This window comes from Elephantulus edwardii, unplaced genomic scaffold (genome assembly GCF_000299155.1).
Source record: "Elephantulus edwardii isolate Elephantulus edwardi_28Jun2011 unplaced genomic scaffold, EleEdw1.0 scaffold00099, whole genome shotgun sequence".
Classification (NCBI taxonomy): Eukaryota; Metazoa; Chordata; class Mammalia; order Macroscelidea; family Macroscelididae; genus Elephantulus; species Elephantulus edwardii.
The window spans coordinates 2,085,675-2,108,166 of record NW_006399849.1 but is presented as its reverse complement, the minus strand read 5'-3'; the positions used below and the strand labels follow the sequence as shown (position 1 = coordinate 2,108,166).

Genomic DNA, 22,492 nt, shown 5'->3' with positions numbered 1-22,492 from the left:
AAAAAAGAATTCATATCTTAGTAACTTCTGTCCCGGCTGCTCCACCAATGTTACCAATGTTTGTCTTCTTTCTGTTTCCTTTACCTAGTCTATAATTGTTTGTCTTATTTTTTAGCACTAGTGTGATTATCTTTGAAGTTCATTTTTCACAATCATCAGAAACCATCTTCATGGCACTTTTTGTGAATATACTTCTTAGAATTCTGCACTTGTGCAACTTGGAATTGTGCAACTGTATGGGTACCACATCTATGTTGTTGTGGTGGTGATGGTGGTTATGGTTGTGATTGTTGTGTAAGAGTGAACTGACCCACAGATGACCCTCTGGTGGGTATTCAGAGGCAGTTAATCACACAGGAGGAGACTGCCCATCCTTCTCCCATGGAGCAGCTGGTGGCCTTGAGTTGGGATTACAATGCAGCTTCTTGCTACGAGGCCACCAGAGGTCCCTTATCAATGTCATTAGTAACATAAAATTAAAAGAACCAAAAGAGTAACTCACGTAATAGAAACTAACATAGAAGACCATGGGAACTTCTTTGTAAAATTTCTTTCTTTTTTCAACACTTTTGTCAAAGAAATTTCTCAGCACCTGCTATTGTTAACATAGTTATAGCAGCTCAGGAGGTGACAAAAAGATTTAGGATGCCACCTTGACCTTCAAAAAAGTCACCTCTTCATTGGGAGATAGGACATAGCCACAAAAATAAATAAATAACTATCAGTGGGGGATAACATGTAATGTAGACGGAATTACTAGAATTCGTAATAACATGCTATGATCAAGGAGCACTGAAATGATCAAGAAAGAGGATGGAAGAGGTGGGAATTGAACTGAACTTCAATCAAGGTGTGCAAATCAGAGAAGAAGAAAAGAAGTGGTGGGGATCTGTCTTTAAATTCCAGGGTATGGGCTGCAGTGTTTGCTGACAGGACAATAAAAAGAGACTATTTGTCATTGTGTGGAGCTTAACAATTTCCAAGGCCACCCAGAACAAACTGGAAAGGATGTCACTCTCATATTTCACAGAGGTGCTTACGAGTCACAATTTCACAGTAGCCAGCTCACCTCGAAGAGTACTTCTCCATCTCCCTCTCCAGGCTCATTTAACGACACATCTGAATGAGAGAGAAGCCAGTGCATTATGCAGATATGGTCCCTGGCCTCCAGGGGATTACCATCCAGAACTGGGAAAGAAATCTGGCTCCGACAAGCATGGAGGCATAATTAACATAGATAAGGATGAAGAATGTATTTGCTACAAGCCTCACTGCCATCAGACAGAGCAATTTGTAGTCATCACTGAGCTGAGCTGAATTCAAATTAGTGACCTAAAGGCTCCACTGTCTGGGTGTTATTTTCAATCTCCTTAGCTATCCAATCTCCAGAAGTTTCATTTTTCATTCTTACTGTGCAGTCATCATCAACTACCAAAGGGAAAGACTGCAATCCAGACACACTAAAAATAGCATTCTTGTCTTCTTGAAAGCCAGACTCAGATTTATGACAGTTTTAAAATCTGGTTCTTCGTTTTAAAAGTTCAACATTCCACAAGAATCCGGTGAAGTAATGCCTACCTGGTCTTTAGAGCATGAAGCATCATAACTTGATGCAGGAGCTGGTCAAACCTTTGTGTGATCCATTTACATTAGGGAGAGAGAGCATTTTCTTTCGCTTGGCAGGTTGACATCTCTTCGTGTGTTTCCCACTTAATCAGCAGAATCATTAAAGCACTAAGAGCTTTGGTGGTCTCAACCCAAAATGTCTATTTCTGCAGAAACTATCACTAAAAATAATATAACAAATATGGCCCCTAAGAAAACTAAAAACACACAGGTATTATTCTCCATACTTAACCTACAGGCCACTTTGAGATTGAAGCAAAAGCAGTCTCGGTTTTAGATGAGGGGCAGGATTATGTCCACAAAAAATTGGAAAGCAAAAAAAAAAAAATGGCAGGTTACACAAAAATACACTCCAATCTCTATTTTCTTTAATTCCCTTATATTTGAGTTTATAACTATCTTTTTAAAAGTCTAGGCGGATTGTAACAATATAAACTGTTAACATGAATCAAACTTAACATCAGTGAGGTGATTGTTTGGCAGGGCAGCTTTCACATTCTCTGTCACTAAGTTTTTCATAGTAATTGTGTCAGCAAATAACCAATTTATTCACATTCTGAAAAATGAAATATGCAAATATATTGTATATAAACACAAACCACATCAAAGCTCTCATCATCACGTCTATTGCAGCTCATAACAACCCTATATGACAAAATTAAACTGCCCCATAGGACCAAGGCTGTCAATCCTCGCAGAAGCAGGATTGCCATACCTTTCTCCTGGTGGGCCCAAATCTCTGACCTGTCTGTTCACAGTCAGCACTCAACCACTGTGACACCTGGACTTCTTAACTGCATGTTGTTGGTATGTCAGGTGTTACAGAATCTGCTCTTACTAACACCCACTTTTGTACAACAGAATGCACCACTGTCACCTTCTGTGCGATCTTCATAATTACTGTTGTGCGAGGTCCCATCACTGTGGTCATCGTGTCAGTTCATCTTGTTGAGAGTCTTTCTATTTTTAGCACAATGTCCTTCTCTAGGGACTTGTTCTTCATAATGTGTCCAAAATAGGTGAGATGAAGTGTCACTATCCTCCCCAGTAATGAGTATTCTGAGAATACTTCTTCGAGACAGATTTTGGCTTTGGCCAAAATATTCTATATTCTATATTCTGTATTCTGTATTCTATATTCTATATTCTTTTCCAACACCGTAAGTCAAAGGCATCAGTTCTTCTTTGGCCTTCCTTATTCATTGTTCAACTTTCACATGAATAAAAGTGACTGAAAATACTATGGGGCTTGAATCAGGCCCACCTTACGTGATATGCTTGTTTTTTAGCATTTTTAAAAGATTCATGGCAATAGACTGGCTCAATGCAGTACATCCTTTTATTCCTTACATGCTGCTTCTATAGATGTTGGTTGTGGATCCAAGTAAAATTGAATCATTGGCATCAAACAGTCCTTTTTGGCTCACTAATGCCTCGGATAACCATTTTCCCTCATTCCATTTCATTTTGCACAACTTCCAGTTTTCCTGTGTTCCTATTCAGTTTACCTGCACTGCAATCCCAAATACATGACGTTCAAATCTGCCAGCTGCTCTGAGGATAGACGATCTCCAATGCGATTAACTGTCTCTGAAAATCTGCGGGACGGGCGGCTATGGGCTTGTTCCAACTCAGAGGTACTCAACAACAATGGATGCTTAAAGGTGCTTCTTTTAGTCCTGGGAGACTGACTGAAAATTACAGTAGCATCACATATTCAAGGCATAAATCAAGATCCCTGCTATCATAGGGAAAGTTTCAACTTAACTTCCAAATTTCAATTGAAATACTTTTCAGCACAATCTTGTTTGAGAAGATAATTATTCTTAATGAAAAAGTCAAAATGCTAAATTTTATTTTTGAACCTTACTTCTTTGTAAATGGAGTCCACTTTTTAAAAAATAACATTTTTCTACTCTAAATGTGTAGGAATGCAACCTGAAACAAATGGACATAATTCTCTTCATGTTAATGCTTTCTATCTCCAAATGTCTTATATTCTTGGTACCTTCCTCACTGAGGTCTGTCACACCTCTGACCGTTTGTGACTGTGGAGGATTGTGTGTTGTTGTGATGCTGGAAGCTTTGCCATTAGCATTTCTAATGTTGACAGGGTCGCCCACAAGGGACAGGTTTCAGTGGAGCTTCACTAAGTACAGCATTGTAGTTGTTGAAAAAAGCACATAGCAACTCAAACTTTAACTGATTTAAAGACAGACTCTGTGTGGGGGAGGGGCCGAGGGGGGGGGACAGATTCTTCAGCAGGTTCTTTCGAAGTTATAATTACACAACAGGAGACCATCATTTAGTTAGCCACTGATGGATTCAAACCAGCCACCTTTCAATCAGCAGTGCAACTACCTACAGACTATGCCATCAGAGCTCCCTGTACAAAGTAGAACATACACCCGTTCAACACAGCATTCAACAGTTTCTACAAGCGCCATTAGAACTTTGATTATATTCTTTTAGTGACATTCTTGAGCTGTACAACATTCTTACCTGCGTTTCTGAGTTGTTCCTATTCCAGTAACGTAATTTCACTACCCAAAAAATTTCTTAAATTATCTTTCACATTGTTTAAGTCATGTTGATCCCATAAATATAGTCCTAAAGAGAGCACAATGTTCACAGTAGATCTTTTACTGTTGTTGCTGCTGTTGTTAGGTGTCATTGAATAGACTATGGCTCATTGTGATACAATGAATAACAGATCTAGACTTTGTCCTAACCTGTGCCATCCTCATCATATCTGACATACCTGAGTTCATTGATATAGTCCCCATGTCAACTGATCTCATTAGGAGTCTTCTTCTCATTCTCTTGCCTTCCACTTTTCCTAGCCTGAGGTCTTTTTCCAAGGACTAGTCCTTCCTGACAACATGCCCAAAGTATGTGAGATGAATTTTCTTCATCCTTGCCTTTAAGGGGCACCTTAGTTGTACTTCCTCTGAGAATTTTACTCTTTTTGCAATCCATGGAAACTAAGTACTTTTCTCCAAGATCACAACTAAAAGGTATTGATTTTTGTTCTGCCATCTTTATTCACTGTCCAACTTTCACATACATAGTTTTTGTTGTTGTTGTTGTTGTTGTTGTTGTTGTTGTTAAGTGTCGTTGAGTCTTAGACTACTCACAGTGACTCTATGAACAAAAGACCTGAACACTTGTAAATTTTCATCATTTCTCCAAGTTCATAGAGTTTCTGGAGGCAAGCTATTTCAGAAGTGGATGCCACTCCTGCTTCCAAGATTGGTTTAATTGGGGAGCTCCACCAAACACTATCCACCATGCATAACCATTATCACAGTTCACAACACATCAGTGTCACAGTGTTTAGCATCACAGCAACCACGAGATACCTCTGTACAGCAAATGGACAGACTAGTGCTATACTATTTAGAAGAATGCAGGTACATCTTAGTCTTTAAATGAATATAATTGCTCTTTAGCACTTTGGAGAGGTCCTTGACAGAAGATTTTTCCAGTGTAATACATATTTTTATCTTTTTTTGTTATTTTTGGGTATTGTTGTGTTTTGTTCTTCCAGCATACATGTTTAATATACATGCTGAGCATATTGGAAAGAGAAGAATGTAGTATCCAGACTGGAGACTCATCAACAACCTATGTTATGAATATGACACAACCTTGATTAATGAAAGTGAAGAAAACTTGAAGTATTAACTGAAAAAGATTAATCCACAGCCTTTCTTGTGGGTTACATCTCATGTAAGGAAAACAAAAATCCTTGCAACTGGCCCAATAGGAAACATCAGGATAAATGGAGAAAAAAGTGAAACTCTTAATTTTGTTTTCCTTTTTCTTTTATCTATAATCAACACCATTACAATCAATAGTCAGGGTATTAAAATATATATTGCATTTGTCTACTGTCAAGAACTTCTTTAAAATTCTAATGAGCAAGAGAATAACTTTTTTTCCCTGGTCCACCTGAAGTGAAAATAACTTTACTGAGGAAAAATAGTTACATACAGTAAATGCAAATATCTTACTAGGACTACTGAAAAAGGGGGGGGAACAGTTTTGGAAACATGTATATCTATGTGCCTAACACCTTGATTAGGATACAAAACATTTCCAGGAGTCAACAAATTACCATGTTTCTTTCTCCATTTCCTTTAGACAACCCATCTTCTAATTTCTAACATTATAACATAGTTTTGCCTGGGTTTTTTTTGTGTGTTTTTCTAGTTGAGATTTTAATGAAAGTTTATAGAGAGCTTGGATTTCTATTCATTCATTGTTGCACATTTTTCTCCCTGCCCACCCTCAGTTCACTTTTCTTTTTGGGAAAAAAAAAATCTCTCATTGTTGTACAATTTCCCAGTCCCATCCCAGTTCACTTTTTTCTGCAGCTCTTATTCTGGACTGTTATCACACAATTAATGCCTAATCATATATTCCTTATAAGCGTTCTTTCTCTCATCTGTCTCCTTGCAGTGTACATTATTTTCCTCTCTTTTCTTAGTTTCTCCCCAACCTCAATGTCAGTCCTGTTTCACAACAGTGGCATTAGGCAGTATTTGTCCTTTTGTGACTGAGATCTTTCCCTCAGCATAATTTCCTCCAGGTTCACCATTTTTTATAATATTTCATTAGTTTTTTGTTTTTTTCAGCGCTGCATAGTATTCCATTGTGTGACTATACCACAGTTTCTCTGTCTATTAATTTGTTAATAGACACTCAGGTTGTTTCCAACTCTTTGCTATTGTGATTAAAGCAGCAATAAACATGGATGTACATATATCTGCTTGGATGGCAGTTCTGGTTTCTTTAGGTTATATTCCCAGTAGTAGAATAGCTGGGTCGAATGGTATTTCTATTTCTGACTTTCGAGAAAGCACCATATTGCTTTCCATAGCAGTTGCACAATTTTACTCTCTCACCAAGAGTGAATAAGGGTTCCAGTTTCTCCACAACCTCACCAACATTTGTTGTTTGCTGTTCTGTTGAACTTTGCTATTGTTACTAGGGTGAGATGATATATATAGCTGTTTTATCTTTTGATCTCTTGACTACCGGTACCAATAATGTTGTTGATTGTGGATCCAGGTAAGATTAAATACTTGCCAAATTCAATCTTTTCTCCACTTATCATGATGGTGCCCAGGTGTGATGATTTTTCTTTTCTTGATGTTGAGAAGCAATTCATATTGAAAGCTATAGTCTTTTTTTCTTCTGCAGTATTTCAAATTCCCTTGACTTTCAATAAGCAGGGTCATGTCATTTGCATAACTCAGGTTGTGAATGAGTCTTCCTCCAATCCTAATGCCACAATCCTCTTTATCAAGTTAAACTTCTTGAACGATTTGCTCAGCATACAGATTAAATAGATATGGAGAAAGAAAACAGCTCTTTTGCACACTTTTCATGATATTAAACCATGTAATTTGTTCCCATGCTTTGTTTAAATGCCAGCTTCTTTGGCTAGGTAAAGATTTCAAATAAGTATAATTAAGTGTTCTGCGATACCTATTCTTCTCAATGTTATCCATAATTTGTTATTATCCACAAAGCCAAATGCTTTAAGATCAGAATTTAAGACTTTTCTATAAAGCTAAACTACTGTTTTATTTTAAGGATACCTCAGGAAATATTTTTGGTAATAAAAGTTTTAGGATTATCTCAGAAGTATAGTTTCTAAATTCATCTACCCTTCATATCTTCAAAAAGTCTTAAAGAAGTCTTATGAGAATTTTAAAGTCTGCTCTGCATTTTCTCCCTTTGGATCAAAATTTTCCTATGAAATCTTTTATCAAAACGTTCATTAGTAGTAGCCAGGCACCTTCTAGTTCTGGTTTCATGGCAAAGGAGGCAGTTGTTTACGTAAACAATTAGTCATACATTCCACATTCTCTTTTCCACAGGATTCTAAATGGCTGTATTCGGGAAATAGATTGTCAGATTTTCTTCCGTGAAACATCTGATTGCACTTGAACCTCCAACTTCCGGTGAATGTGTTAACTATTTGGACCATCCAGGGACTCCTTATTTAACCATGTTGTTGTCTATCCCAATCAAGTCAGAACCAACTCATTATTGACTGTAGTGGCTTTTAGAGGCTGTATACTACACCAAAGGGGATTGCCTTTTTTGCTCCCTTAGAACAGCTGGTAAATTTCAACACTGTACCTTTGGTTTGGCAGTGCAACTCTTTATCATCAATTGTTGTTGTTGTTATGTGCCATCGAGTCACATGCGACTCATAGTGACCCTATGTACAACAGCCCTAAACTCTGCTCTATGCTATGCCTGTCTTACTGTCTCTGACACACCTACCCCCATTACCCCAGTCACTGAATCAATCCATCTCACCAAGTGTCTTTCTCTCCTAGGCTGTCCCTCCACCCACCCACCTCCAAAGCATGATGTCCCTCTCCAAAGACTGATTCCTCCTTGTAACATGTCAAAAGTATGTCAGAATCCTTGTTTCCAAGGAGCAGCCTTGTTTCACCCTCTCTAGGACAAATCTGTTTGTTCTCCTAGGGGTCCATGGTATATTCAATACTGTTCTCCAGCACCACAGCTCAAAGGCATCAATTCTCCTTCTATCATCCCTAGTCATTGTCCAGCTTTCTGACATATAGCAAGTAATTGCAAAGACTATGGCCTAGATCAAGTGTACCTTTGTCTCCGCTCTTCAGTACTTTGAAGATGTCCCTGACAGCAAACTTTCCCAGTGCAATTCATCTTTTCATTTCCTAGCTGCTGGTACTAAGTGTGTTGATTATGGAGCCAAGCAAACTGAAGCTATTAACTATTTCAATCTCTTCACTATCTAGCATGATGCTGTCAATTGGCCCGGTGATGAGAATCTTTGTTTCAATCTTGATGTTGAGCTTCAATCCATATTGAAGGCTGTCATCCTTGACCTTCTGCAGCAAGTGCTTCAGGTTTTCCTCAGTTTCAGCAAGCAGGGTTTTGTCATCTGCATAATGCAGATTGTTGCTGAGTCTTCCTCCAATTACCAGAGTCCACTTTTTTTTCTGTTGTTAATTGTCATCAAGTTAAGAAAGATTTATAGCAACTCTGCGAACAACAGATCTGAACCATGCCCTATCCTGTACCGTCTTTTTCATCTCTAACTCACTCAAGCCCATTGCTGCAGTCACTGTGTCAATCCATTACATTGAGAGTCTTCCTCTTACTGACATTTCCATGCATGATATCTCTTCCAACATGTCCATAATATATGAGATGAAGTTTTTTCATCCTTGCCTCAGAAGAGCACTCTGGCTACACTTTTTCAAAGACCTATCTGTTTGGGTTTTGAATCTTAAGTGTCGGAGGTCAGGGAATTGGTCGTCCATGGCATATTCAGTGCTCTTCTTCAACACCACAACTCAAAGGCATCTATTCTTCTGTCACTCTTATTCATTGTATAGTTCTCAGATGCATAACAAGTGATTGAAAAGACTATAGCCTAGATCAGACACGTCTTAGTCTTCAAAGTGATATCATTGTTCTTCAGTAGTGCAACTGAATTTACTAAGGAGCAAGGACCAGAGTCAATAAGGATATCAAAACTCCAAACCTGTCTACTTTCTCACCCATCTTTCTCAGAGAGTCTTGTTTTTTTCCCTGGAGGTATGCAGTGAGAAAGAAATGTAGCACTGCAGCTCCTAACCCTAGACCTGATCTTCTCTCCCGAATTCCACCCTTGGAGATTAGGAGCTCATAAAGGGGAAAAAGAAATGCAAGCATAATAATGTTCTTATGTTCAATGCCTCCTACTCCATAGACTTGACAGGTAGTGGAAAGTGATAATATCAATAGGTAGGCTTTGCAGATGTTCACTATTGTTCCTTCTTTTCTCTGTGGGCCTTTCTCTCTTCATTCCTCTTTACCCAAGGAAAAATATCCCTCTTTTCATTCATCTCTTGTGGTCACCTTCCTCAGTATCTAGATATTAAGTACTAGTCTGATATTAAGGCTTCACTCCTCAAGGTGGACCTTTTGGAAAGGACCCCAAAACAGCTATATAGCAGCATACCTCTAGACTATGGAACACTCACTCATTCCAAGCCTAGACACATTCTGAAAGTACAGACATATCCATTAGCTGAAGGATTTTGCTAGGGTTACCAAGAATTTAATCAGTCAGCCTTTCTCCATTGACGTTTTTCCTCATTTTGCATGGATAGAACTAGAGAATTTCACAACTAGAAAACGTCCCTCTTCACAGAAATGGGGTTTTTTTTAACCTACGTTTTCTATTCTTTGCTCTGATTCCCTTCTATTTCTGTGATTTGTTAAATGGGTCTGTAATAGTATTGCTGGTGTAGGGGCAGCTGAGATTGATCTTCGTTAAATTCACAAGGAGGAAGAGTCTCATTCAATACATCAGCAATACAAAGCCAATTCCCACGAGGCCAGATAAGCGTCCCCATTCCTGCACCTACTTTTACCAAGTCTGACACCAATCATCCCTCACAAGCTTCTAACTGTTCTACCACTGAAGTCTGCAATCCATTGCAATGGCCACAGAGAACACAAAGATCATAATCACAATTGTGGGGTTTATTAGAGAAGTTTAACAGTTCCCAATTCAGGTGGCAAACGGGGTACACTTCTTCAATTAGGACAGCTTCTCAGGCATGCTTGCAGTCTCTCTGATCTTTAACATAGAGGCTTTGGGACAGTGTTACAAAATTCTTTTAGTCCTGTCAGTTATAATATTTCCTTCCCACCAACCATCCAGTAAACTTAGGTGAAATTTATAAACAAAGCCAAAGGCTTTGGCGCTCTCAGGCGGCAATTCCATTTTAGCTTTGTTTCACATCACTCTTTGTTTCTCCACCACCTGTGCTGCTGCTGATGGTGGTGGTCTCTGTCTGTTTCACACTGTACTCTGTTGCTTCTTTCTTAATGGTAATGAGATTCCCATTTTCTGCCTCTGAATCTGCTTAATTTAAGTCTCATGGAATGGCAAAAGTGACCAATCCCCTCATTAGTAGTCTGTACACTCTAGGAGAGGCTATTCCTTGGAAAGAGGAGTCATGCTGGGAAAAATGGAGGATCAGCAAAAGAGAGGAAGGCCTCCAACAAGATGCACTGACACTGTGACCGTAGCAATGAGCTCAAGTGTGTCAGAGATGATGAAGACGGCATAGGGTCGCACAGGACTCAGATGTGTTGTTCACAGGTATGGGTCCTACTTTACTCGACAGCATCTAACAACAACACCCCAAAAGATTATTTGCCTAGTCCTAAACATCCATGAAGGAGCTTTAGTGGCTTAGTGCTAAAGAGCTGCACTGCAAGCCAAAGGCATGCAGTTCAAATCCACCAGCAGTTCCATAGGAGAAGGATGAATAATTTCCTCTCCTGTGATTTATTGCCTCTGAAAATCTACTGGAAGGTCAGCTATAAATCAGTTCTGACTTGAAGGTACACAACAACAACCCAGTCATATTGTGAAAGTCAAAGCCAAAGCTAGAAAAATCATTTTGATCAATTTGATGCACCATGGAGTCCAATGAGGTCTACTTCATTAAAGAGTAATGTACTGAGCGGTAAAGAAACCAGTAAAGCAATCACATTGGAGATTGTCCACCCTTCTCCCTTAGAGAATCTGGAGGATTCGAAACATATGCCTTTGGGATTATAGCACATCTTCTTCCCAAGGTCATCGAAGCTCTATAAAGAAACTCTATCTCATATTATCTTATTATATTGGCACTGTAATGGACAACAGAAGTGGAGTAATTCCCTTTTAATAACCAGACGCACAAGGTGATGTCTCAGTTGTTATTGGCTACACAGATCCTCAGACTGGCACTAAGTTCTAAGTTTTTTGTGGCATTTAGTGTAGCCCAGAAAGAGAACTCAAAGATGATAAATTGGAGGCAACTTCCTGAATTATCATCTGAACCTGATGATTCTGGTGATTTCATTTTGAGTTTCTACTGAATTGAAGGTTTACCAGTCAGTCCAAAGATGTGATTGATTCTTAAGTCATTAATAAGTAGAAGAATGAAGAGTAGGAAAGTCAGCTGTATCTAGACTCTATATCTTCAAGGACAGCCTGATTTTGGCCTTTGTCAAAGGAATGTAGGTGAATCCTCAAGAGATGAAAGAAAAGAAGGACTTAATATTGAAGTATTTTTCAAAATATGGGTGACCCCAAAGTTTATCTGTTCTTTATCCTTTACTAAACATTCTCCTGGGAACCATAAACTCAAAAGAACCAATATCTTTGGCAAAGGGCAAGAAAGATGTTTTGTTTCTTTTAGATGCTTTCACTGGTAAATGTCAAGCTTGTGTGTGTGCTTGTGGGTCACCGCAAAGGACTTGGTTTTGCTTTGCATCTCTCTCAGAGCTAGGGATTTTGAACATTTCTTCATGTGTTTGTTTCCCATCTGAATGTCTTCATTGGTGAAGTGTCTGTTCATATTCTGTGTACATTTTTCAACTGGGTTGTTTACCTTTATCTTGCTGTGGTGCTCGAGTATTTTATAAATTCTAGATATAAGCTCCTTATCTGACATGTCATTACCGAATATTTTTTTCCCAGTCAGTGGCTTCCCTTATGAGATATCATCTCACCCAGTAATAATAGCAAAATTTAACAGAACAGCAAACAAAAAATGCTGGCAAGATTGTGGAGAAACTGTAACCCTTAGTCACTGCTGGTGGGAGTGTAAAATGGTGCAACCACTAAGGAAGTCTGTATGGCACTTTCTCAAAAAGTTGCAAATAGAAATACCACTTGGCCCAGCAATTCCACTACTGGATATATACCCCAAAGAAACCATAACTGCCAACCAAGCAGACATATACACACCCATGTTTATCGTGGCTTTGTTCACAATAGCAAAGAGTTGAAAACAACCTAAGTGCCAATCAACGAACAAATGGATAGAGAAGCTCTGGTATATTCACATAAATGAAATACTATGCTGCATTGAAAAATAAGGAACTCATGAAATATTATACAAAATGGGTGACCTTGAAGGACATTATGCTGAATGAAATATTTCAGTCACAAAAGGACAAATACTGCATAGTGCCACTCTTGTAAAAAGGACTGACATCGGTGTTGGGGGGAGACTGAGAAAGAAGGGATAAATTATATATATTGCATTCAAACAGATGAGGGAGATAACTGTTTAAAAGAGATATATGATTAGGTATTATTGTCATGACACGTGTCCAGAATGAAGGCTGCATAGTGGTGTGGACTTGGGGAGAGGGATTGTATAACAATGAAAGAATTTTTCTTTTACTTTTCAAAGAGAAGGACGAACTGAGAGGGGAGGGGTGGGAAGGAAAAAAGTACGACAATGAATAAACAGAAATCCAAAGTCTGTAAATTTTCATTGTTGCTGTTGTTGTTGTTGTTGTTATGTGCCATCGAGTCACTTGCGACTCATAGCGACCCTATGTACAACAGCTCTAAACTCTGTCCTGTGCCAATCTTATTGCCTCCGACACACTCATCCCGATTGCCCCAGTCACTGAATCAATCCATCTCCCAGAGGGCCTTCCCCTCCTGCGCCTGCCCTCCACCATCCCAAGCATGATGTCCCTCTCCAAGGACCGGTCCCTCCTTACAACATGACCAAATTATGTCAGATGAAGCCTCAGAATCCTTGCCTCCAAGCAGCAGCCCAGTTCAACCCTCTCCAGGATGAATCTGTTTGTTCTCTTAGCGGTCCATGGCACCTTCAGCACTCTTCTCCAACACCAAAGCTCAAAAGCATCAATTCTCCTTCTATCCTCCTTGGTCATTGTGCAGCTCTCTGATATATAGCAAGTGATTGCAAAGACTATGGCCTGTACCAGACACACCTTTGTCTCCAGAGACACACCGTTGTTCTTGAGTACTTTAGAAAGGTCCCTAACAGCAGACTTTCCCATGGCAATACGTCTTCTAATTTCCTGGCTGCTGGTGCCAAGAGTGTTGATTGTGGAGCCAAGCAAACTAAAGCTGTGAACAATCTCAATCTCTTCACCATCCATCCTGATGCTGCCAATTTGTCCAGTGGTGAGAATCTTTGTCTTCTTGACATTGAGCCTCAATCCATATTGAAGGCTGCAGTCCCTGACCCTCAACAGCAAGTGCTTCAGGTCCTCCTCAGTTTCAGCAGGCAGGGTTGTGTCATCTGCATAACCCAGATTGTTTATGGATCTTCCACCAATTAAAATTATTAATAATAATTTTAAAAGAGAAAAAAAAATGAAAAGGACTTTTTTGTGTGACAGCATAAGTTCTCTATCCAGTTCCTTCTCACTACAACCAGTCAAAGCCTTCATGAAACACTGGAAAGACTTCAGGTATAGGCAAGTGAAATCTATTAGATAGGTCATGTTCTTAGAAGGCCAGTGAAGAGAAAAGCTTTGGTCAGGAACAATGATAATGGGTAATGAAAAGAATCAAAGAGGCCCATTCTATGGTTAATTGAGAAAGAGAAAGATAGGAAATGGCTTGGTTCTGAAAATGTCCTTAAAGTTTAAGCTCTTAAACTGTTATTGTTGTTGTTTTTAGGTGTGTTAGGTGCCATCAAGTCCAGTATAACTCATAGCAACTCTATAAACAGCAGATCTGAACTCTGCCTATCCTGTGCCATCCACATCATCTCTGATTCACTAGAGTCCACGTTCAAGTCACTGTGTCCGTCTCTCATTGAAGGTCTTCCTCTCCTTAGCCGACCTTTTGTCTTTCCAAGCATGATGTCCTTTTCCAAGAAATAACCTTACCTAGCTACATATCCAAAGTATGGAAGAAGAAGCTTCACCATCTTTGCCTTCAAGTAGCACTCTGGCTGCCCTTTTTCCAAGTTTGTTCTTTGGCAGTCCATAGGATATTCGGTACTTTCATAGTTAAAAAGGCAATTTCGAGATCCATCCCGAAGTAGTTGTGTGTGATAGGATACTTACTATCCATATGCATACTAGGAATACCTGTTAATATGACTATTAGTCAAATAAATGCACAACAATTAAAGCCAAAGAGGAGGTTGAGGATTTCTACCCACGTTTGCAGTCTGAAATTGACATACATTAATAATTATTGGTGACTGAATCCCAAAAGTTGGAAACAATGAAGAAAGAATTGTAGTAGGAAAGTATGGATTTGGTGACAGAAATGAGGCTGGTGATTGAATGATCAAATGTGCTCAATTATTTCTCTATAGAAAATACCTTTTTTCAAAAACTCAAAAGCAACTTGATATATGGATCTCACCTGATGGACTACACAGAAATCAAACTGACATATTTGTAGAAAGGATTGTTGAAAATGCACAGTACTACAGTTAACAGTTTTAGTTTACTTGGCTCCACAGTCAACACTCTTGGTAAGAGCAGCCAGGAAATCAAGAGACGAATTGCATTGGGAATGTCAGCTATGAGGGACCTCTCCAGAGTACTGAAGAGCAGTGACGTCAGGCTGGAGACTAAAGTGAGCCTGATCCAAGGTATAGTCTTCACAATTATGTGCTATGCATCAGAGGGTTAGACAGTGAATAGAGATGATAAAAAGAGAATTGATGCCTTTGAGTTGCAGTGCGGGAAAAGAGTGAATATACAAGGGACTGCTAGGAGAACAAACAGGTTTGTCCTGGAGAAGGTGAAGCCTGAATGCTCCTTGGAGTCAAGGATTCTGAAGCTTCGTCTGACATACTTTGGGCATGTTGCAAAGAGACTGGTCCTTGGAGAGGGACATCATGTTTGGAAGAGGGCGGCACAGGAGAGGAAGACCTTCGATGAGATCAATTCTGTGAGTGGAGTGGTGGGAATGAGTGTGTTTGAGATGGCTAGATTAGCACAGGATAGAATGGCACTTAGGGCTCTTGTACATAGAGTCACTATGAGTCGCAAGCGACACGATGGCACATAGAAATAATAACAACACATCTGCAGTCAAAACCAGAACAGGTGCTGACTGTGGAACAGACAATGAGTTGCTCCTGTGCAAATTTAAATTGAAGCTGAAGAAAATTAAAACTAGTTCACAGGCACCAACATATGGCCTTGAATCTATCCCAATTGAATTTAAGAATCATGTCAAGAGCAAGTTTGAGGCATTGAATACCAATGATTGAAGACCAGAGGAACTGTGGAAGGACACCAGAGATATCATCCATGAAGAGATAAGAGTCTATACAAAAAAGAATGCGAAAGAAAAAAAGCTAATTGGATGTCAGAAAAGACTGACAATTCAATGTGGTGAAAATTGTATTAGAGCATCGAGAATCCAAATGCCAAGTCAAAAAGATTAAGAAAAGTTTTCAAATGACAGATCGAGAAGATAAAGCAAAATATTATAAGGAGATGTGCAGAGAACGGGAGTCAGAGAACAAAAACAGAAGAACTCATCCAACATTTCTCAAATTAAAAACTGAAAAAGCAAATTCATGCCTCGAGTAGCAATGCTGAAAGATGCTGTTTGGAAAACTCTTGAAAGATTCAGGAAGCATCAAAAGACAAGGAATACCCAGAATCATTAAACCAAAAAGAATTCATTGACAACAACAACAAAAAATTCAGAAAGTATCATATAAATAAGAGCAAATGGTAATGAAGGATGTAGTATAAGCTGCACTGAAGGCACTGGCAAAAAATAAGGTCAAAGAATCGATGGCATATCAGTTGATATGTTTCAACTAACAAATGGAGCCCTGGATGTGCTCACTACTTCATGCAGGAAATTTGGAGAACAGCTGCCTGACTAACTGACAGGGGGAAATTGTATTTGTGGAAGTTATCAAACAATATAATTAATATCACTTGCAAGCAAAACATTACTGAAGATCACACAAAACTAGCTAGAATAGTACCTTGACAGAGAATTGTCAAAAGTTCAAGCTGGATTTAGAGGTGTCTGTAGCACCAGGAACATCATTGCTGATGTCAGATGGATCCTGGTTGAAAGCAGAAAATACCAAAAGACTGACTGTGTTTTATTTACTATGCAAAGGCATACAACTGTGTGTATCATAACAAACTATGGTTAACACTGAAAAGAATGAGAATTCCAGAACACTGAATTGTGTTTGTGAGAAATCTATACCTAGAACAAAAAACTGTTGTCTGCATGGAGCAAGGGAACATTGCGTGATTTAAAACCAGGAAGGGTGTGTGTCAGGATTGCTTATTGTTGTTGTTGTTGTTGTTGTTGTTGTTATGTGCCATCGTCCACGACCATAATGACCCTGGGTACAGCAGTTCTGAACCTTGCCTTGTCCTAAGCCATTCTCACTAATTCTGACACACCAACCCACATTGCCCCAGTTATTGTATCAATCCATCTTATCCGGGGTCTTCCTCTCCTGTGCTGTCCCTCCACCCTTCCAAATATGATGTCCTTCTCCAAGGACTGCTCTCTTCTGGTCACTTGCTAAAAGTATGTGAGTTGAAGCTTCAAAATCCTAACTGCCAAGGAAAAACTTGGTTTCACTCTCTCCAAGATAGAACTATTTGTTTTCTTGGCAGTCCGTGGTATACGTTCAAGACTCTTCTCTAGCTCCACAACCCAAAGGCATCAATTCTTCTTTTGTCATCCTTAGTCATTGTCCAGCTCTCTGATGCATAGTAAGTAATTGCAAAGACCACAGCCTGGATTAGGCACAGCTTAGTCTCTAGACTACTATCATTGTTTTTCTGTACTCTGGAGAGGTCCCTGACAGCAGATTTTCCCAATGTAATTCATCTTTTGATTTCCTGACTGCTGGTGCTAAGACTCTTGATTGTGTACCTGGGCAAGCTGTAATTGTTAACAACCTTAATCTCTTCTCCAACTTCATGGTGCTGCCAATTGGCCCAGCAGTGAGAATCTTTGTCTTCTTGCTGTTGAGCTTCAATTCATACTGCATCAAGCACTTCAGGTCTTCTCCAGTTTCAGCAAGTAAAGTTGTGTCATCTGCATAATGCAGGTTGTTGATGAGTCTTCCTCCAATCCTGATGCCACAATCCTCCTCATAAAGCCCTGCTTCCTGAATAAAGGTATGGAGACAGTGTGCATCCCTGACACACTACTTTGATTTTGAACCATCCAGTGTTTTCCTGCTCTGTTCAAGCACTGCTTCCTACTTTCTCCATAATCTATTCAATCTGTTTGTTAAGCAAATAATTCATGGAGCTGGACTCTTTGAAGAGTTAAACTAAAGGGGACCAATAGTCCTCGGGGCTTTTGTCTTCATCATTCCCCCACATAGTTTCATTGTTCCATTCTCACCCCTCAATACAACTTAGAAAAGGCAAACTCTTTCTCTATAAGAACTGCTAATACCATGGACCCGACAAAGATACCTACTTTCTCTCCACGGAAAGTAATGAGGATATGACGAGAAGGACTCTCAAATTCCACTCCTTGGACATAAGATAAATTTCTTGCACTTAATATGGGAATCTGAAATACAGCTTTCCTTTGAAATTTTATTATCATTGTTTTCTACAGCTCAGGTGACTTAGTGGGTAAGGGCCTGTACTGCCAACCTAAAGGCAGGTGGTTCGAATTCACCAGCTGTTCCATGGAAGAAAGGTGGGCAAGCTCATCTCATGTGATCTGCAACCTCTGAGAACACACTGGAGGGTCAGCTATGAGTTGGTTCTGATTCAATGGCAAATGATAACAATCTAATTGATATATTACCACAGAATTAAACAAAAATGCCTAGACCAAAGACCAACACCCTTAGACAAACAGGCAGCATCGTAATTGATGGGGGAAAAGACTGACATTGTGAATGATTACATCTTCCTTGGATCTACAATCAACACCAAACAGTAGTTAATAAATCAAATCAAGTTGCACTAGGAAAATCTGGTGACAATACCTCTCCAAAATGCTAACAAACAACATGAAACCATATTCATTTGCATAAATTTTGTTTGTATACATGCACATAATTGCATTCATATATTGTACCTTACAATGCTATCTTAAAAAGATATTAAGAAACATAGTTACAGTCATAAAAGTAAAGAACAGTAATAGGTATTTTTAAAGAGTAAAGTGTGTGGAAAAAATATCATGCTGGGAAAGCCGGCGAAGGAGAAGACCCTCAGCAAGATGAATTAACGCAGTGGCTTAGCAAAGGGCTTGAGTATATCAGAGGTCACGAGACGGTGCAGGATAGGAGAGGGCTCAGATCTGTGGTGCATCAGGTCTCTCTGAGGTGTAGTTGACTTGATAGTGCTAATAACAACAACAACAACAACAACAACGAAGAGTTGCATTTCCGGTACATAATTTCAGGTTAAATAATGAGTCCCGACTAGTGTAAATAGTTAATTCAATGCTTCTAAAAAAGTTCAAGTCTGCCCAGATGCACCTCAGAAGAAAGGACTGGCTATCTACATCCAAAAATTGGAACACGGTTCTACTCTGACATTCGCAGGGTCTCTTGAGTCAAAAGACCTCAACAATAACTGGTTAATGGAGAAGCAAGGAGAGAAAGGACATGTAGCATGGCTGCTATCCTCAGCAATAACCTATTAGCAGAGGAAAAAGAGAAACATAAAAGAAAATTTAAGGAAGAATGACTGTGAAGCAAGCATCTAATTGGCCACTTGACATCTCACAAAGGGCCACTGCAGTCGAAGGAACATACTTGTGTACACAAAGGACATATGGTCATGATGTGGGAACCACAGGCTTCCGGTAATCTTGACCATCCTTGGATTTAATTATCTATATTCAGGATAGTATAAAATACTGATACCTATAACATAAATCACTCCACTGAAATTGACAGAAATATAAGCTTTATTATAGTAGAGAGAAAAAAAGACCTCTTTTTTTTTTTACATAGTCAAGGTTTTACAGCACATCCTAAACAAGATAGCTGTACAATTTACATGTGTAATTCTTGCTAAGGGTATTATCTTATACAGCCTAAAGTAAAATTGAAAGCAGAAGCACAGTGAGTTTTTGAAGTATTTATCTTATGTTTCCAACTGAAGAGATAAATTTAATAGTTTTTTCTCAGGTAACTAAACTTTGCTGTCTAGTTTAATTTTTTATGACTTTAATTTGCCTTTCAGGTTGGTTTCTGTGCAAAGTTCCATAACTGCTTTAAAATATGTGCTTTATTAAGACAGGAAGACCATGAATGCAGTAATATTTTCTCCTTATTACACAATACCAGGAGAGAGAAAGAGACTTCAAACACTTTAGATATCCAAAGCAGAGAAAGTCAGACCACATACCTCTATATTTTCATAGCTCTGGAAATAATTGAGAGACAACAAGAACTTAATTCCTTTATCCTAAAATCCTTTGGTTTTGAAGTTGAATGTATTGTATTTTACTTCCAAAGAAAATAGTCACCTTTTATTTAAGAACCTGTTCATTGATTGGATATCCATGTTTCTCCAGAGGAACATCTGGTGGATTCAACCGCCAGAGAAAAGCCTTTGGGAAGGCATCAAAACTCTCCACTATGCCATCAGAGTTCCCTTTACTCGACATTGTTGTTGTTGCTGCTGTTGTTGTTGTTGTTGTTGTTTTTAGGTGCAATAGAGTTGGCTCCGGCTCCTAGTGACCCTATAAACAACAGATCTGAACCCTGCCCTTTCCTGTACCATCCTTATGATCTCTGATACACTAAAGGTCATTGGCAGTCACTGTGCCAATCCATCTTGTTGAAGGTCTTTCTCTCTTTCTCTACCTTCCACCTTTCCCAGCATGAGTTCTTTTGCCAAGGACTGGGTCAGCTATGGTTTGGTTCTGACTCAATGGTACAAAACAACCAAATCTAAAATATGCACAAATAATGGATTTCTCAATTTGACTGTATAAGGATTTTTTTTAAATCTGAATGTCCCAATGTGTCACAGCAAGAACAAGAAGAACAAGTAAAGACATGAACTTAACAGGCAAATATCTTTTCAAACAAAAAGTCAAGAAAGACACTAAGAGAAAAGCAAAGGGCATGAGGTAAACTGACTAGTCTAGGCAGTTTAGGATCTTCAAAGCCCTGAGGAAAGATACATAGATCAACTTTTGTGGGTCAAGAATCAATCTCTTCACCAGCTGGGTAGCCTTGAGCCCTCTCTGCTCAGGCATCCAGTGTTTGTGATCAGCTTCTGAACCTGAGTGTCATTTGTGGCAAGAACACGATTTGGTTCCTAACTCTTTTTGCCCAATTTGCAGAAATATTTCACAAAGAGGAACTGACTGGGTTTTTTTAGGGTCACTCAGCCTAAAACTCATACGACAGTCATGATTCGTCATTTAGAGGAGCAGCAGCTGGTGCTCCTCCCCAGTGAAGCCTTCTCCAGGAGTGCTGTCAACTACAATGGGGAAACAGCAATGGAGACCACTCCGACCTGAGCCACTTGTCCAAGTAGCTAAAAAGCTATATAAAAAAGGCAGACCTTCTCAATTAAAACTGCAAAGTGAAGCAAAATATTTCACTTTACCTTTTAAAGTAGCAAAGACTCTACAGTCAGTATATTTTACAAAGATAAAGCAAACAACATCACTGTCTTAGCTTACGATGAAGTAGTTCCATGATAGAATTCTCATTTTCTTTTTTTTTTATTTTTATTTTTGTGTGAGTGTACCGTCAAATCAGATCTGACTGGTACAGGAGGAGATTGTCCCTCCTTTCCCGGCAGAGCATCTGGTGGATTCGAACCGTACACCTCTAGGATTGTAGTTGCAGCTCCTTGCCACTAGGCCACCAGAGCTCCCCGAATTCTCATTTTCTATGCAAGAGACCAGTCAATGCACCTCATGTGCTGCTGCTACCACCATTCATCTGTCAGCTGAATGCTACAATAATGCTTAACAGATTTCAGCTGAGCTTCCAGATTAAGATGAGGAAGAAAGATCTGGTGATGTACTTCCAAATAGCAGTCAATGAAAATTCTAGGTCTCACTGTAGTCCTCCCCACAACTGATCATGACAATGGTGCAGGAACCATCAGCATTTATTCAGCTTTTATGAGGCCATCATGTACCAAAGACTGACTCAAGAAATCAAAGATATATTACTGCACTGGGAAAATGTGCTGCCAAGGACCTTTTGAAATTCCTAAAAAGCAAAGATGTCTGTTTAAAGATTAAGTTGTGCCTGGTTTAAGTGATAGCATTTTCATTTATTTCATATGCTTTTGAAAACTGGACAATAAATAAGGAAAATTGAAGACATTTCAGTTCCTTTGAGTTGTATTGGCAAAGTGTCCTGAATATACAGTAGACTGCTAAAAGAACAACGAAATCTGTAAGAAGTCAAAATTAGAGCACTCCTTAAAAGCAAAATTTGTCAAAGTTTATCCCATACATTTGGGGCATATTGTCTATCTGGAAGGGTGATATCATGCTTGGATAACTCATACCAGGAAAAGAAGAAGACCTCAACAGCATGGATGAATACAGTGGGAATAACAACATGCTTAAGAACAGCAAAGGCTGTGAGGATGGCACAAGATCAGGCAAGGTTTTGATCTTTTGTACATAATGAAGTCATTATAAGCCAAAGTTGACTCAGTAGCACCTAGTAGCAACAAGAACAAAAAAGTAGGTTGTTTGAGGGTATTTGAAGAAATTAATGGAAATAAATATAGCTAGGTTATATTGGGTCTTTATAGAAGCAAATACTAAGACAGAAATAAATACCCAAGCGTTTTTACTACAAGCTTTTGAACTGACTCTTCCTGGAATAGACATGACTGACAAAGCAAAACCAGAAGAAATCCAAATTTATAAATGTGGGTGAACTAGAACAGGAAAACTGATGATGTTATAGAAACTCAGTCTCTGTCTTAGAAAATCAGGGCAGAGTATGCATTGCAAAGCAACCAAAGCTCTGGACCAGAAGAGTCTGAAACAAAAAATGTCCTACTCAGGCCTTTCCTCCATATTTCCTTTCAGGAGGGAGGTCCATAC

At 39.1% G+C, this 22,492-nt stretch overlaps 1 protein-coding gene across 1 annotated transcript in view; it reads left to right on the top strand.

Moving 5' to 3' along the window:
• Window positions 1–22,492, top strand: part of LOC102860660 (zinc finger and SCAN domain-containing protein 4-like) — a 69,261-nt gene that overhangs the window by 39,672 nt on the left and 7,097 nt on the right. The window lies entirely within an intron of this gene.